Source organism: Anabrus simplex, chromosome X (genome assembly GCF_040414725.1).
Source record: "Anabrus simplex isolate iqAnaSimp1 chromosome X, ASM4041472v1, whole genome shotgun sequence".
NCBI lineage: Eukaryota > Metazoa > Arthropoda > Insecta > Orthoptera > Tettigoniidae > Anabrus > Anabrus simplex.
The window spans coordinates 174,404,938-174,420,165 of NC_090279.1; positions in this window are offsets into that span (position 1 = coordinate 174,404,938).

Here is a 15,228-nt window from a genome sequence, read left to right on the forward strand (position 1 = left end):
CATGCGCAGAACAGCAGGCTATACGAAATGGGATCGTATAAGAAATGAAGATGTGCTTAAGGGACTGAATGTGAAATCAGTAATCAATTACGTCTATGATTACCAAGAAAACTGGAAACGTCATGTTCAAAAGATGGAATTTGGAAGACTACCAAAGGAGATCCTACGCTATCAACCAAGAGGACATAGATCTATAGGACGTCCAATGAAGCGATGGAAAGAAAATAAAGACCGTAACGGGCCACATGGCCCAGTACTTGGAAGGATGATGATGATGATGATTATTATGACATAACCTCTCCTGCCCAAAGATGAAAAAACCTGTTCCCACAGATGAAGCCCTGTCGACAGAGTCACGGCGGTATTATCGTTACATCCTTTATGGAGGAAATGCTGTAATTTCAGCTAGTTCATTAGCTGAGAGATGGCAGTCCCACCAATGGTCTTACTTCCCTCAGGCTAGCAACCCGTCGGAAGGACATTTGATTGCTATCAAGTCTTGCAAAAAGTAAAATACAAGACCGTAACGAGACACATACCCCAATACTTGGAAGGAAGATGATGATGATGATGATGATGATGATGATTAATATTTATATTTGTGAAAGTATAATGAACAGCTTACCTTAAATTAATCAGTGTATGGGCCCTATACTGAAAGGCTTGCACTTAACTGCTAATTTACTGTATACTTCGCACGATACAATTAGAGTATTGAATTATTCTGGCGATCATTTCCCTTTTGTGGTTAATGCACGGAGACGAAAGGTTACAGACATGTAAACGTGTGGACACAGGTTCTTCACGCAAACTCTTGCCAGCTTGCACTGACAATGCTCCCCTTCAAGAAATATTCAGCTACAGATAACAATTTATAGAAGAATTCGCTTGTTTAACAACTCAAAAAATTCGTTTGTGGAACATTATAAAAACATTGTTGTCAGGATGGTACGGGATATCTGCACACATAGAGCACGCTACAAATTTCTTATAGCCTTTTGTGAAAAATCCTATTCTCCTCCTTCTTCTTGTTGTAGTGCCTTCTCCATTACTGAAGGTTGGTCACAATCAGGGAAGTCTTTACGATGCTTGCCTGTCCTCGTCAGTCTAGTCGAATCTAGTCCAGTACAATCCCGTGAGCCAAGTGTGCGTCCTTCGATCGCGATCCCTACGTCCAAAAATTTTACCCAGCATAATCAATAGAAACACAGTTAGAGGAAGAACAATATGGCTTTAGACCGAATAGATCAACAATAGACTTGATATTTACAGTGCGAACGATAATGGAAATACATCTGGAAAGGAACAAGAAAATAATCTCCGTATTTTTAGATTTGGAAAAATCTTATGATACAGCTTAGGAAAATCATGCATGGGAATGACTACTGAAAAGGAATGTACCAACATCATTAATTAACAAGATAAAAATGTTGTATCATGAGAGTAAAAGCAGTGTACAAGTGGCGAGTAAATGACTGAAACATGTTATACACAAAAAGTTCTCAAGCAAGGAAGTGCACTGCCGCTATTATTGTTTACTATATTGTTGGACGAAATCATAAAACGTGTAAAACAGAGTATCAGTAGTGATGGAGTGAATGCTTTGGTATTTGCAGATGATATTGTGATTTGGGGAAAGGGAGAAAAGGAAGTACAAAGGAGACTGGACATTTGGAATGACAATCTGAAGGAGTTTGGAATAGTAATTATTAAAAGAAAGCGAGCTCGATAGCTCAGTCGCTTATGTGTGACCAGTATCTAGTAATGGGAAGATGGTGGGTTTGAACCCCGCTGTCGGCAGCCCTGAAGATGGTTTTCCGTAGTTCCCATTTTCACACCAGGCAAATGATGTGGCTGTACCTTCATTAAGGCCACGGCCACTTCCTTCCATTTCCTAGCCCCTTCCTATCCCATAGTCGCCATAAGACGTATCTGTGTCGGTGCGACGTAAAGCAAATAGCAGAAAAAGTAAAAAGAAAACTGTAGTCATGCACTGTGGAAAAGAGCAAAAAGATAAGCCAAGTGAACATGGACGGAGAACGGTTAGAGAATGTAGAACAGTTTACATACCTGGGTAGCACTATTAATGGAAGTAATGAAATCAATCCTGAAACTAATATCAGACTAAGTAACGGCACAACATCTCATCATCAAGTGAGAGAGCTTTTATGTGATGACAAAATACCCAAGAGAACGAAATTAACATTATATAACGAATATTTCGTACAATTGTAACATACAGACTAGAAACGCTGGTAACTAATAAGATACAAGATAGTAAGATCCAAGAAGTAGAAATTAATTTTTTAAGAACATCGGTTAAACGACACGAAAAATAGAATTCAAAATATTAAAATCAGAGAATAACTAACTATAGAACCGTTAATACAGAACATACAGAAAGCAAGACTGAGATGGTTCGGATATGTAAAAATAATGGGAAAGGAACGGCTATCAACAAGTGAATTGGAAAGGGAAAAAGAGCAATTGGAAGACCAAGATGTAGGTGGAAATCATGGAGCAGGAAAAGTGGAAGGACAGAAAGGAGTGGAGGAGGCTTGTTAACCACACGCGGGCTACTGGAGTGGGACATTGATTATGATAATGATGATAATCAGTTTTAGCATGTTGTGATTTTCGTTCCTGATGCTATGCCCAAGGTAGGCTGTTTCCCTTTACTTGATGTACACATCAACACTGGTTCCCTCCTCATGCATCTGAATACGACAGCACTGGAGACGTGGTCAGTCCACAAGATCCGTAACATCCTTCGGAACATCCACATCTGGAAGGCATTTACTTTCTTAATGATGTTACATTTTAGAGACCATGTTTTAGCGCCATACAGAAGCGCTGTATATACATAGCATCTGACGAGTTATGATGTGTCCCCAACCTGAGTTATCTGCCACACAGTAGATTCCTCATTTACGGGAAGCTAATATGAGCCAATTTTATACGTGCACGGGTCTCTAAATCCTGATCTATGTCCTCAGTATTCCAGCTGCCAAGGTGCATAGATTTCCGCACTAGTTCAACTTGTTCCCCATAAATATTCATAAGATTGTGCATGATACCAGTTGTGGAAATTGCCATCACCATGGTCTTGTCGCTGTTAATTCTGAGTCTAAGTTTACCCCCTTCTGCTAGGATACTGTCTACCAGACGTTGACGACCTTCGATAACAGTGTCATCTACATACCTCAGATTGTTGGTCAGCCCACGGTTAACTGTTTTCCATCTTACGCCACTTGAAGAGCTGCTCGGAAGTTCTCCTCAGAGTACAGATTAAACAGCAGGAGAAATAATACACATCCTTGCCGTACTCCCTGTTTGATACTAGCAGCGCCTGGCTCGCAGTTTCCGATTCTTTCGCAGGCTGCTTAATGTTCATGCAGCTTCGCAGACTTCGTAGGATTTTGGCATGTTTGACATAATCGAATGCTCGGATTTCGAGCGTGGGTAAGAGAACGAGAAGGTTCAACATTATGGCGACGGCCGAAGAGATTGACACCATGGGAGATTAGGTGGTCAACTCCTGCTGTGCTGGTGAACTGGAGACGGATTAGATAGGTGGGGCCTTGGGTGTTAAAGATGCGAAACGCCCTCCAGATGGGTATGCCTTGACAACGAAATTGATGGTGAACTTCCGTTGGCGAGATGAGGGGGTCGACGCCGCGAACGACGCAACTGAACAGTACGGGTGGAGTTGATGTCGATGGCGTTGAGCGGTTGGCGGCTGCTGCAGGTGCGGTTGAAGATGCTGGTGACACTGTGGATGGCGGCAACGAAGGTTGACTGGCTGCTGCTGGTGCGGCTGAAGATGGAGTTGGCGTAGACAGTCGGTAGATGCGCTGAGGGTCGGGGAGGAATGTTGACATAACAAGCAATGGATGGGACGATGTAGTAGTGGTGAGGGAATGGGAAGAGTAGGTGTGATAACAGAAGGCTATGGTGGTGGTGATTGTGGATGTAGACATGGTGTTAAGGTATTAGGGAGGCTAACGTCCAACGAGGAGTCGGCCTATATGCTTTGTTGCCTCGGCGCGAGCCAATAGTATAGATGTGTAGCCACCTGGCCGATCAAAAATAGCAGGAGAGTCTTCGGCGAAGAGTTGTGTGTCCACTTGAGAGACGTCCGAAGGTGAACTTATCAAATGTCCATTATAAGAGGCACAGTATGATAACTGCATACGGGAGATAAAACTCCACAATGGAATTAATGCCCGCCTAGCAATTCCCTTGGAGGGAAATAGATATTTTTCCACCAATAGAGAATATTAGTATGAGGATACTTATATCTCAAAGACTAAGATGTTACAGACGTGAAAATCGGTATTTTTTATCTCCTTTAGAAATAAAGAAAACTTTTTTCCTTTTTCGACTTGAAAGAGGACTGTTTCTCACATTAGAGTTCCTTGTCGTATGTTCCAGATTTAGCTCTGCCAGTAGCCTGAACAACATAGCCCCTAAAGGCAATGCCACAATCGTGGTTTACAAAGAGGTTCTGGGGTAAATGAAATGCAATTTTTCGGTGAGGTTTTATCTTTAGAGATTTCCAGATAATGTCTTAGTGCAGTAAGAGGAACAATTAATTTTTATCAACTTTCCAAATCTTTGCGAGTGAAGTCGCGGGTGACAGCTAGTCTTGAATAAAATATGACCCAATGACAGTTGAATTACTGAATGATTGAGACTGTTTGTTACACAGGTTTGTTTGTCTGGAGTATTAGGATTCATACGTGCTCGAATCCATTTAGGACATACTCTTGAATTAGCTGCGTGTACTATGTCAGCAGCAAACAGCCTCCGATAGTGACACAACTTCATAGTATTTCGCTCAGTAATAAACTGTATCAAAGGTCTCGTATTCACTTGATTTCAAAGCATATAATCATAGGTTCGATGTAATTATTTTAACAGAAAGTTGGACAATGAGTAATGTGAATATAATATTTAAATATGTACAAGTTTAATACAATGGGGGGGAGGGGGTAGATAAAAGATATGATCGTGTTGTATTATTAGTTTAAAATGGTTGACTCTGATGACTTCAAATTTATCACAGAAGTAAAATTAACTATGATTAACTATGATAGCAAGAAAGTAGCTATTACAGGAGTATGTAAATAACAAACTGCAGCTCCTCGGTGAGTTTTATTATTATATTCTTGCGAGATGCCACGTTGAAACTGAACTGATAGAAGGGGACACAAATATAGACCTCGAAAATCCATACGACTGTGAAGGAAATCTCTTAATTTGGCAAGCAAACAATATTCTGTCCTAAATATACCATACCAGCACAGCAACGGTTACAAGTAGAATAATCTGGTCATTTTAATCCTGTCTTGATCATGCTCTGATTAAAAGTAGATTGAGAAATGATGACATTCTCGCTATCATCTCTTTAAGTAAAATGTTTATCATCATCCTATGATAGTAATCCTCAACATTCAACATGCATTCGTCTCACGTATTATACCAAATTTTCTACGTAACTCTTTCAAAATAGATCATATATTGCTAAAAATAATTTGAGTAAAATAAAATGGGGAGACATGTTTCATAGCAGTGATTTAAATATTGAAATTGATAAATTTTTGAACACGATTAGAAGATTCATGAGCCTGTGCACTCTACAATTGAAATCAAAGCCAGTTGAAGGAACAGAATAGATTTATTACAGTTTGGTAAAATCTATTCACACAAGAGCCCGACTTGACCAACAATATTTAAAAATTAATTGTACGTAGGTGGATCAAAATGTTAGTTGCACTAACGCGCCTCAGCAGCGCGCTGTGTGTCACAAATGTGGGCACAGCGGAGAAAAAGTCAGACACTGCCCATACGCCTGTTAGGCAGGTCGCTGTGGTGTCTCGTCTAGTATTGTGTGAATAGCGGCCAATGCCATGGTGCGTCAACTGGACGTTCACTCCAAATTTGAGGTGCGTGCGACAATCCGATTCCTATGGGCCAAAAGGAAGAATTGCACGGACATTCATCGTGAAATTAGTGCTGTGTATGGGGAGCTGGCCATTAACCGGCAAGGTATCGTAAAGTGATGTCAGCAATTCGAAGCCGGACGCACGGATATCACGGACAACCATTGCGAAGGCAGGCCCGCAACGTCTAGGACCCGTGCAATGGTCAACAGTGTGAATGCGATCATTACACAAAACCGGCACATTAAATTGAGAGAAATCGCGACGCAGCTGAACATGTTGCATGGCAGTGTGTTCGCCATTGTTCACGAGGACCTTGGATATCGTAAGCTGTGTCAAACATGGGTCCCACGTCTTCTCGCCGATCAGCACAAGGGACAACGTTTCCAATCCTCCCTGGCATTTTTGCAACGCTATGCTGCAGACAGCAACGGGTTACTGAGACGAATCGTCACAGGCGATGAAACGTGGGTCTATCACTTCACCTCCGAAACGAAGAGAACATCAATGGAATGGGTGCACCCCTCATCACCACAATGGAAGAAGGCCAAGGTTCAACCTTCAGTCGGTAAATATATGGCGACAGTGTTCTTTGACATTGAGGGTTTGCTGCACGTAGAATGCATGCCGAAAGGAACGACGATCAACGCGGCGTCGTATTGTCAAACGTTGTACGGGTTGAATAAAGCGATTAAAGAGAAGCGCGGGGGGAAATTGAGCGCCGGTGTGATTTTGTTGCACGATAACGCAACACCTCACAAGGCCCGCCAAACCAGAGAACTGCTGCAGCGTTTCAAGTGGGAGGTCTGGCAACATCCATCCTACAGTCCCGACCTAGCGCCATGTGACTTTCATCTGTTTGGTAAGCTCAAAACCTTAGCCTACAAGGAATACAAAGCCTACCCAATAGCCATCTATAGCTGTCCGCCCTGTGGATGCTATTCTTGCCGCTAGAGGCGCTGCAATTCAACCTCACAAGAATACCTCGGTTGGCGGTTTTTCTTCACGTTGTATGCTTACTGGTGACGTCTACTACGAAACTTGAATGTTAATACCGATAGAAATAATGAAACTCAATAATGATTTTGTTTTGTCCGAATCCTTGGCTGAATGGTCAGCGTTGAGGCCTTCGGTTCAGAAGGTCCCGGATTCGATTGCCGGCCGGACGGGTGAATATAATCATGTCTAATTAATTCTTCTGGCTCGGGGACTTGTGTTTGTGTTTGTTCCAACACTTTTCCTTTCATATTCAGACAACACACTACACTTCCAACCACCACAGGATCTTGATATAGTGATTACTAGACCTCGGATTTTTAGGTGCTAAAATGTTATTTTAGCTGCCTAAAACAGGCTCTCAAATAGGCTCTACTGTATTTCTGGGCAGCTGCCGTTTATTATTTTACTAGCAAATGTACCCGTGCTTCGCTACGGTACTCTACATTGTATACGGATATCGAAGTAAACTAGTGCACATTAAGTGAATAAGATTTTTAAATTGGGTTTGTCTTGGCTTTATCCGAGAATCAGTATTTTGAAAACCACAGACGTTGTTTCCAATGAAAGTCTGATTTGCGGAATTGCTATGATAACGGCAAGTCCACTTGTTTACTGCAATTCACAACGAAGAAAGTAATTTTCATTTAACGGCAGACCCCATTGCCTAGTGCGCGGCCAAAATCGATTTGGGGAGGTTTCATTACAATGGCAGACCCCATTTCCTACTTCCAGATAGATTACAGTTGAGGAAATTTTATTATATTTGCAAGGACCTTCCTTACTGCCAGTCAAAAGTGAGTTGCGTTCTTATCTTTATAATGGCAGACGCATTTTCAAATGCCAGTCAGCTTCCTGCCAGTCACACCGAGGGGGTGAGATTCCATTATAATAGCAGGCCACTATGCCTATCGTCAGTCACTTTTTAGATGGGTCAATTTATTCATAATGGAAGACACGCTCCCTAGAGTTCTGCTAGTCGAATCGAGAAGGGAATTATGCATAAAATAGTGCACAAGAGATGTAGGACGACAACATTCTTATTGCCTGTCAAAGTCGATGTGGGAAGGACTGAAAACAATAGCAGAAGTCCTCCTTCTGACAGTCACTATCGATTTGCAATGTATTTAATACCAATGGCAGACAAACCCTTTCTAGATTGCTACAAATCGACGCCAATGAAAGAATATAGTCGTCATACGGAAGTATAAGAATGTTAACCATCATTTACAGAATAACTCCTGCTAAACGGTACATCAAATCGAAAAACGGATTGTACGATAAGACGAACTTTCTGGCCATATCTTGGGGTCATCAGTTTCCCCCGTACCAAGTTACAAATTTCTGAGATTTCTGGAAGTGCCTCATTAATTCACGTCTTTTTCCATTTTTAAATATTTATATGTACATCACTCCAGTCCGACTTGCTTTTATATATAGAGATGACGGATAAGCATGAGCACGTTGAAAAGTGCAGACTTCCACTTCGAGATTCATATCCTCTAAACGGCTTATGATATTAGGAAACGGTTTGTGCCATCAGACGCCTCATTTATCGCTCTACATGTTTGTTTCTAAACCATATCCTCGTATCTCCCATATTAAGGGGGTAAATTGAGTTCAAATATTGAATAGGGTGAAATTTGGGTACATTTATAACATTTTACATTACTTTTTGCCTACTTATATATAAGCTAGAATCATGAAATTTGGTCCACATATGTCCGTTAATAGTAAAAATGTGCGCACTCAACGTGATGATCCTATCATTCTTATAAGTGTGTCAAACAATGAAATATACTTGTAAAATTCACCAAATTTACGAACAATCCAGAAATACGGCCAAATTTAACGTATAAGGGAGAGAGATACGACAAAATGTCACAGGAGCAAAGTTGTAGATCACTCCGAATTGAAAAGACATTGAGCCATACGTTTTGTGATACGACTTACCGTTTAGCCAAAAAATAGCTCAAAAGAAATGTCTGCACAGTCATTAAAATTGCCTCTATATTTCGATATCTTGAGGGGTAAAAAGTGAAAAATTTGAACATCTTGGAATTCTCCCGTCGGTTAGGGACCAAAAGCTATAATTTCACCAAATTTCAATTGTCTACCTCGTCTGGCAGGTTGTGCCGCCATCTTGATTTGGGGGGATGGGGGATAAAAATGAAGAAATTCCCGAAAATTTTTAAGCCCACGAAACCTATAGGTTATCTTTTTGGATATACTATACGACTGTGTTCTTATGCTGAGCCCAAAATTTGAGCCCCCCAGCGTGCCCCCTTCAGGGAATTTTGAGAATTTCCGATTTTTCTAGGGATCCTGGGGTCATCAGTTTCCCCCGTACCAAGTTTCAAATTTCTGAGATTTCTGGAAGTGCCTCATTAATTCACGTCTTTTTTCATTTTTAAATATTTATATGTACATCACTCCAGTCCGACTTGCTTTTATATATATAGATGACGGATAACCATGAGCACGTTGAAAACTGCAGACTTCCACTTCGAGATTCATATCTCCAAAACGGTTTATGATATTAAGAAACGGTTTATGCCATCAGACGCCCTATTTATCGCCCTACATGTTTGTTTCTAAACCATATCCTCGTATCTCCATATTAGGGGGTAAATTGAGTTCAAAATTTGAATAGGGTGAAATATGGGTGCATTTTTTACATTTTACATTACTTTTTGCCTACTTATGTATAAGCTAGAATTATGAAATTTGGAACACATATGTCCCTTAATCGTGCCAATGTGCGCACCCAACATGATGATCCTATCATTCTTATAAGTGTGTCAAACAATGAAATATACTTGGAAAAATCACCAAATTTACGAACAATCCAGAAATACGGCCAAATTCAAAGTATAAGGGAGAGAGATACGACAAAATGTCACAAGAGCAAAGTTGTAGATCACTCCGAATTGAAGCGACATTGTGCCATACGTTTTGTGATACGACTTACCGTTTAGCCAAAAAATAGCTCAAAAGAATGTCTGCACAGTCATTAAAATTGCCTCCATATTTCGATATCTTTGGGGGTAAAAAGTGAAGAATTTGAACATCTTGGAATTTTCCCGTCAGTTAGGGACCAAAAGCTATAATTTCACCAAATTTCAATTGTCTACCTCGTCTGGCAGGTTGTGCCCCCATCTTGATTTGGGGGGATGGGGATAAAAATGAGGAAATTCCCGAAAATTTTTAAGCCCACGAAACCTATAGGTTATCGTTTTGGATATACTATACGACTGTGTTCTTATGCTGAGCCCAAAATTTGAGCCCCCCCAACGTGCCCCCTTCAGGGAATTTTGAGAATTTCCGATTTTTCTAGGGATCCTGAGGTCATCAGCTTCCCCCGTACCAAGTTTCAAATTTCTGAGATTTCTGGAAGTGCCTCATTTAATTCACGACTTTTTTCATTTTTAAATATGTATATGTACAACGCTCCAGTCCGACTTGCTTTTATATATATAGCAATACCTTGTTGAATTTGCTAAATTGATAATCATTCGTTATGGGGATATATAAAACATGTTCCACTCACCTCTGTGCTTCAAACGTCGTAGAATACAATTTTACCATCCGATGTGAAACGGGTAAATTCTTGTAAATTGAGGATGAATTGGAACCTGACACTTTCGGCTTATTTCACACACTGACCAAATGGGAAAAGGGTGTTGATAAAATACGTCAATCATATTACAATGGTGTACTGTTTCGTACCGTGCTGTAAACAAGGCTCCAGAAATAAAGTTCCCGAAACTAGTTTCCATGAATTCCCTTGCTAAGAGCCAACTAGGGAATTATGGATTAAAGCAGTAGGCAGGCAAGGTATGGTACAGTAAATACGCAGACCATGTGACGGCAAAAATTAGGTTACTTACAATTATTGCTCCTGTTCTGATGATAATAATATTATCTTCGATATAAATCTCCTGGTCCGAGAGACGGTGCCACTGTCTAGGAAACCCGCCTCCCTCTTCAAGGTGAGGAATGAAATCATTTACTAGTTACATGATCCGTCATCATTAGTATATTATTTGGGAAGGTATAAGCAATGCCAGACCCCTTGGATGCCATGGCAATCGTATTTGGCAGAAATATTGCAGTAGGTACCCCAGGACTTGAAGGCTCTCTCATACTTTCATTATTTCCGTGGTATACTCTACATGAAACTCACATTGAGAATTGCCAGTGTCGAAACTGTGATTTGAACCTTGGAATATTCGAAGAGTGCAGCTGCCCATTCTTATCACGGAGTGTAAGTTAATGTGCTCGTCTATGCAAGAGGAAGAGAGGAATAATTGTGGAATGTAAAGTCTCATAATATGTAAGTAGTTCCATTTTACCTTTCAGTTTTTGTGAAAAATAACCAGAAAAGGCATAAATGGTCTCCTATAAGCATCTAAATGTTTTTCTTCTAATTTTTCGGAACAAATTAAATAGAATGTATCTTTCCCAACTTTTGCAACCGATAGTTAGTGAACAAATCGCACACGCGGACGGACTGGCAGCAACGAATCCTGGATTAGCAGGAAATTTTCAAACACAACTGATAAGGATCGAAAAGGAAGCTGAAGGAGCACGCACCATGGGTTTCTACAGTATATTGAGTGCTGCAATGGCATATATTGAAGGGTATTTGGTAAGAGTTGTCGAAGACCACATGCCATGTCAAGAGTGTGTTGATAAAATGAGAAGTATCCAGAGTCCACCTCCAGTAACGTCATTAATAAAAATCAAAGACAGAGATGGTCTCAGGTATTCAAAGCCAAGTTTTGTTTCACTGCTGATGAAAACTGGGTCAAGTAACGGACGAAATTAAATCGGTAACGCTGGGCAAACATTAACCGAAATACTGTTGCCACATGTTGCTAAAATCCTATCCTACAGTGTGGGAAAAGTGATCATCCTGTGGAACTAAGCAGAATAATTCTGCAAAATGAAAACTACCAAACAAAAATTTGGCCTTTACTGCCTTAAAAAAATTAAAGTATTTAACTAAAAGACTCCAAAGATTTTAATAAATGTTTGTACAAAATTAGTAGACAGCTGTCTCGCTTATTATTCCACTGAAAATTTGCTTAAGGCTTCATGAATTTATAATAAGCTCAACACGTGGTCAAAGTTGAATGCTGATGAATCTCAGTATTTAAAGTGTATACCATTCATTAATAACACCAGTAGAAGCTTTAGTGAAAATCGAAATTGATTCCAAAATTTAATGATAATTATAATAATAATAATAATAATAATAATAATATTAATTATTATTATTATTATTATTATTATTATTATTATTATTATTATTATTATTATTATTATTATTATTATTATTATTATTATTATTATTATTATTATTAACAATAATCCCTAACCTTGTCTGTGTAACATCTTGCTTTATCATCACACAAACGCATTTTCCAACTAGCGTATTTCACTAAGTAATCCTTATGGCAATTATAATTCACATTTTTAAAAAAATTTCTTCAATTAATTATTATTACACATTATCACTAGAATTCAAGTCTATTATGTCACTTGTGAATATTTGATTTTATCTTGCATAGCATTCAAAACTTCAAATTATTTTGAAAATATCTTGGAATTTGAATATAATTGCATTGAAAAATTTCTTATCAACGTATGAGTTAATTGAAAATTAATTTACAAATCGCTTGCCCTTGCGAAAATATAACGAGACGATCTTTTCCTTAAATCTTAATAAACAGCAAATTAAATTCTATTCTAGTCTTACTTGACACTAATCTTATTAAACTTTTCCTTAAGGTGCGCAAAATATATCTTTATGGGGACAAACAACGTTGAACAAAATCTGTGCCGTTGCCATAAATGCACGACCAGATTAAATCACATTGAATAATCAAAAGACACGTAAAATATTCATATTTACAACACACACACACACACACACACACACACACACACTACATTCATACAAGGTAACGTGTATTTTTTTATATACATTATTTTACAGGAATCCCGCCTTTTTAACTTTACCCATTATTTTAAGCATGGTCACATCAATGGTTTCCTGAAGACGAATTCGTGTATAAAAATACTCTTTCTCCAATAGTGGCTAGTGATCGAAATTCGTGATATCAGTTAGGTTGAAATATTGCTCAAACAACGATGGAGATTAATTTACATTTCTGAAATTTATTTGAAGAATCCACAATCATCACTATCACATGGGTTACAAGTCGCAACTATCGCGTTCGTGAGCCTCAATCGCATTATTATTATTATTCCTTATTCGTGAAATATAAATACACAACGTGTGCTCCACCAATAATAAATTTCATTGTGCTCCCACAAACACAACAACAAGTTATTCACCAATAATAAATTCTCCACTTAATAAATTACTTAATTATTATCCCGCAGGATAGCCGTATTCCAGGCACATCATGAACTGAGCACATTAAATCTCACATATGAGGAATCTAAGGTAATTTATAGCTCACGACCGTTTAATTCCATTTTAACCCGATCATTACTTGATTTCATTATTATTAAAGTGATTATTATATCTGTCAATCCTCATGAAATATCGTGAAATAAGATGAATCGATCCTAAAGAATACAAGTGATCTTAAAATGACACTAGGTTCAATCCTATCTCACTAATTTTACACGTCCCTTCAATCCAGATTAATTCCAATATTACAGGTAAATAACTAAAGTTTATCGCGTGGTCAGTGATTTTAGATATAAAACTCCTATGTATGGGAACTCCCTCAAAGATAGACTACACATCTAATCTAATAGGTTCCAAATTTCTGTCACACACACATGTAACGCGACTACCATGACACCTCAAGAAAATGAAAATGAAATGCTTCTATCTACAACAACTAATAGAGCTACGATTTAAAAATCCTCTAGTTTTACAAAGATGAGAAAGAAAATAAACTTTTAGATGGTATACACGATGTTGGAGCAACAAGTACACCCCTCCACTGCGCAACGCATAATTATAAAATTTCTTGCTCATGAAGGAGTTACAGCGGCGGAAATTTGCCAGAGATTGACTGCTCAGTTCGGTGATCAAACATTGTCAAGGACACATGTGTTTACCTGGCATAAAAAGCTTAAGGAATGACGAGAACATGTGGAAAATCAGCAACAGGATCGCCGTCCTTGGACCAGCGTTACAGATGAAAAACTTCGTGCGGTTGGAGACATTATTGACGCACAATCAATGCTGCTTACTACTGCGAGCTCTTGAGCAAGGCTAGGGTTGCATATCGCCGCAAAAGCGAAACCAACCGATTCGAAAGTTCAACATCGTCCACGAAAATCCTCGGCCCATACTGCAGCTCTAACTGTCTCCAAGGCACAGGAAACGCACTGGAATACACTTGATCATCCTCCTTACAGCCCTGGCTTATCGCCCTGTGATTCCCATTTGTTCGGACCGCTTAAAGAAGCTCTAGGAGGGCAACGATTTGAAGATGACGAGAATGTGGAAGACGTCGTGCCCAACTGGCTGGTGACACGACCCTGTTCTTTTTAACGGCAGGGCATCAAAAAGCTGTTCATACGCTGGGATAAATGCATATCCAAAACAAGAATATGTGAAGAAAAATAAATTGTAATTGCCATGTGTTTTTCCAATAAACAAATTTAAATAAAAATAATATCCCGTTTATATTTGAATCCACCCCACCCCTCGTAACTGACGACCATCGGAAACACGCCCTTCTTCCGCTCCATCCAGTTCTGTATCGTCTCGGGAATCGATTACAGGAATGAGGGATACCGCACGATGGACATCTCACGTCGACGCCAGTGAGTTTCGCTGTATCACCGGTGGATTTGAACGTAGCGAACAAACAAAAGGACACGCATAATCTGCATCGCCATGTAATGGTTATGCTCGGGCTTCACTCCGCGTCTGAGTCGTCAACGAATTTCAATCGTAGCCATCATAAACGGAGCGCCGTGCTCGGTCGTGAACGTACGCGGTTCATCGAGGTGGGTACTTGGGAATGAATGCTATTCCGCACCGTTCGTCGTACAACACACTGATCGCTTTCCCATGCCGGGTTCGAGTTCTGAATAATTCTCTTCCATCCACAACGGAGTGTTTTCTTTGCGAGAAACAATTTGCGTAGAATTTCGCTGTCGTAGAATTTTGCCTTCTTATAGAAGCGTATATATGGCGCTCCTAACAAGTTGTACTTGGACGACGACAACCGGTTGGCGTGGTTTCAAAGGCCTTGGAGAGCTGACGCCACTACTTCCGGATAGAACC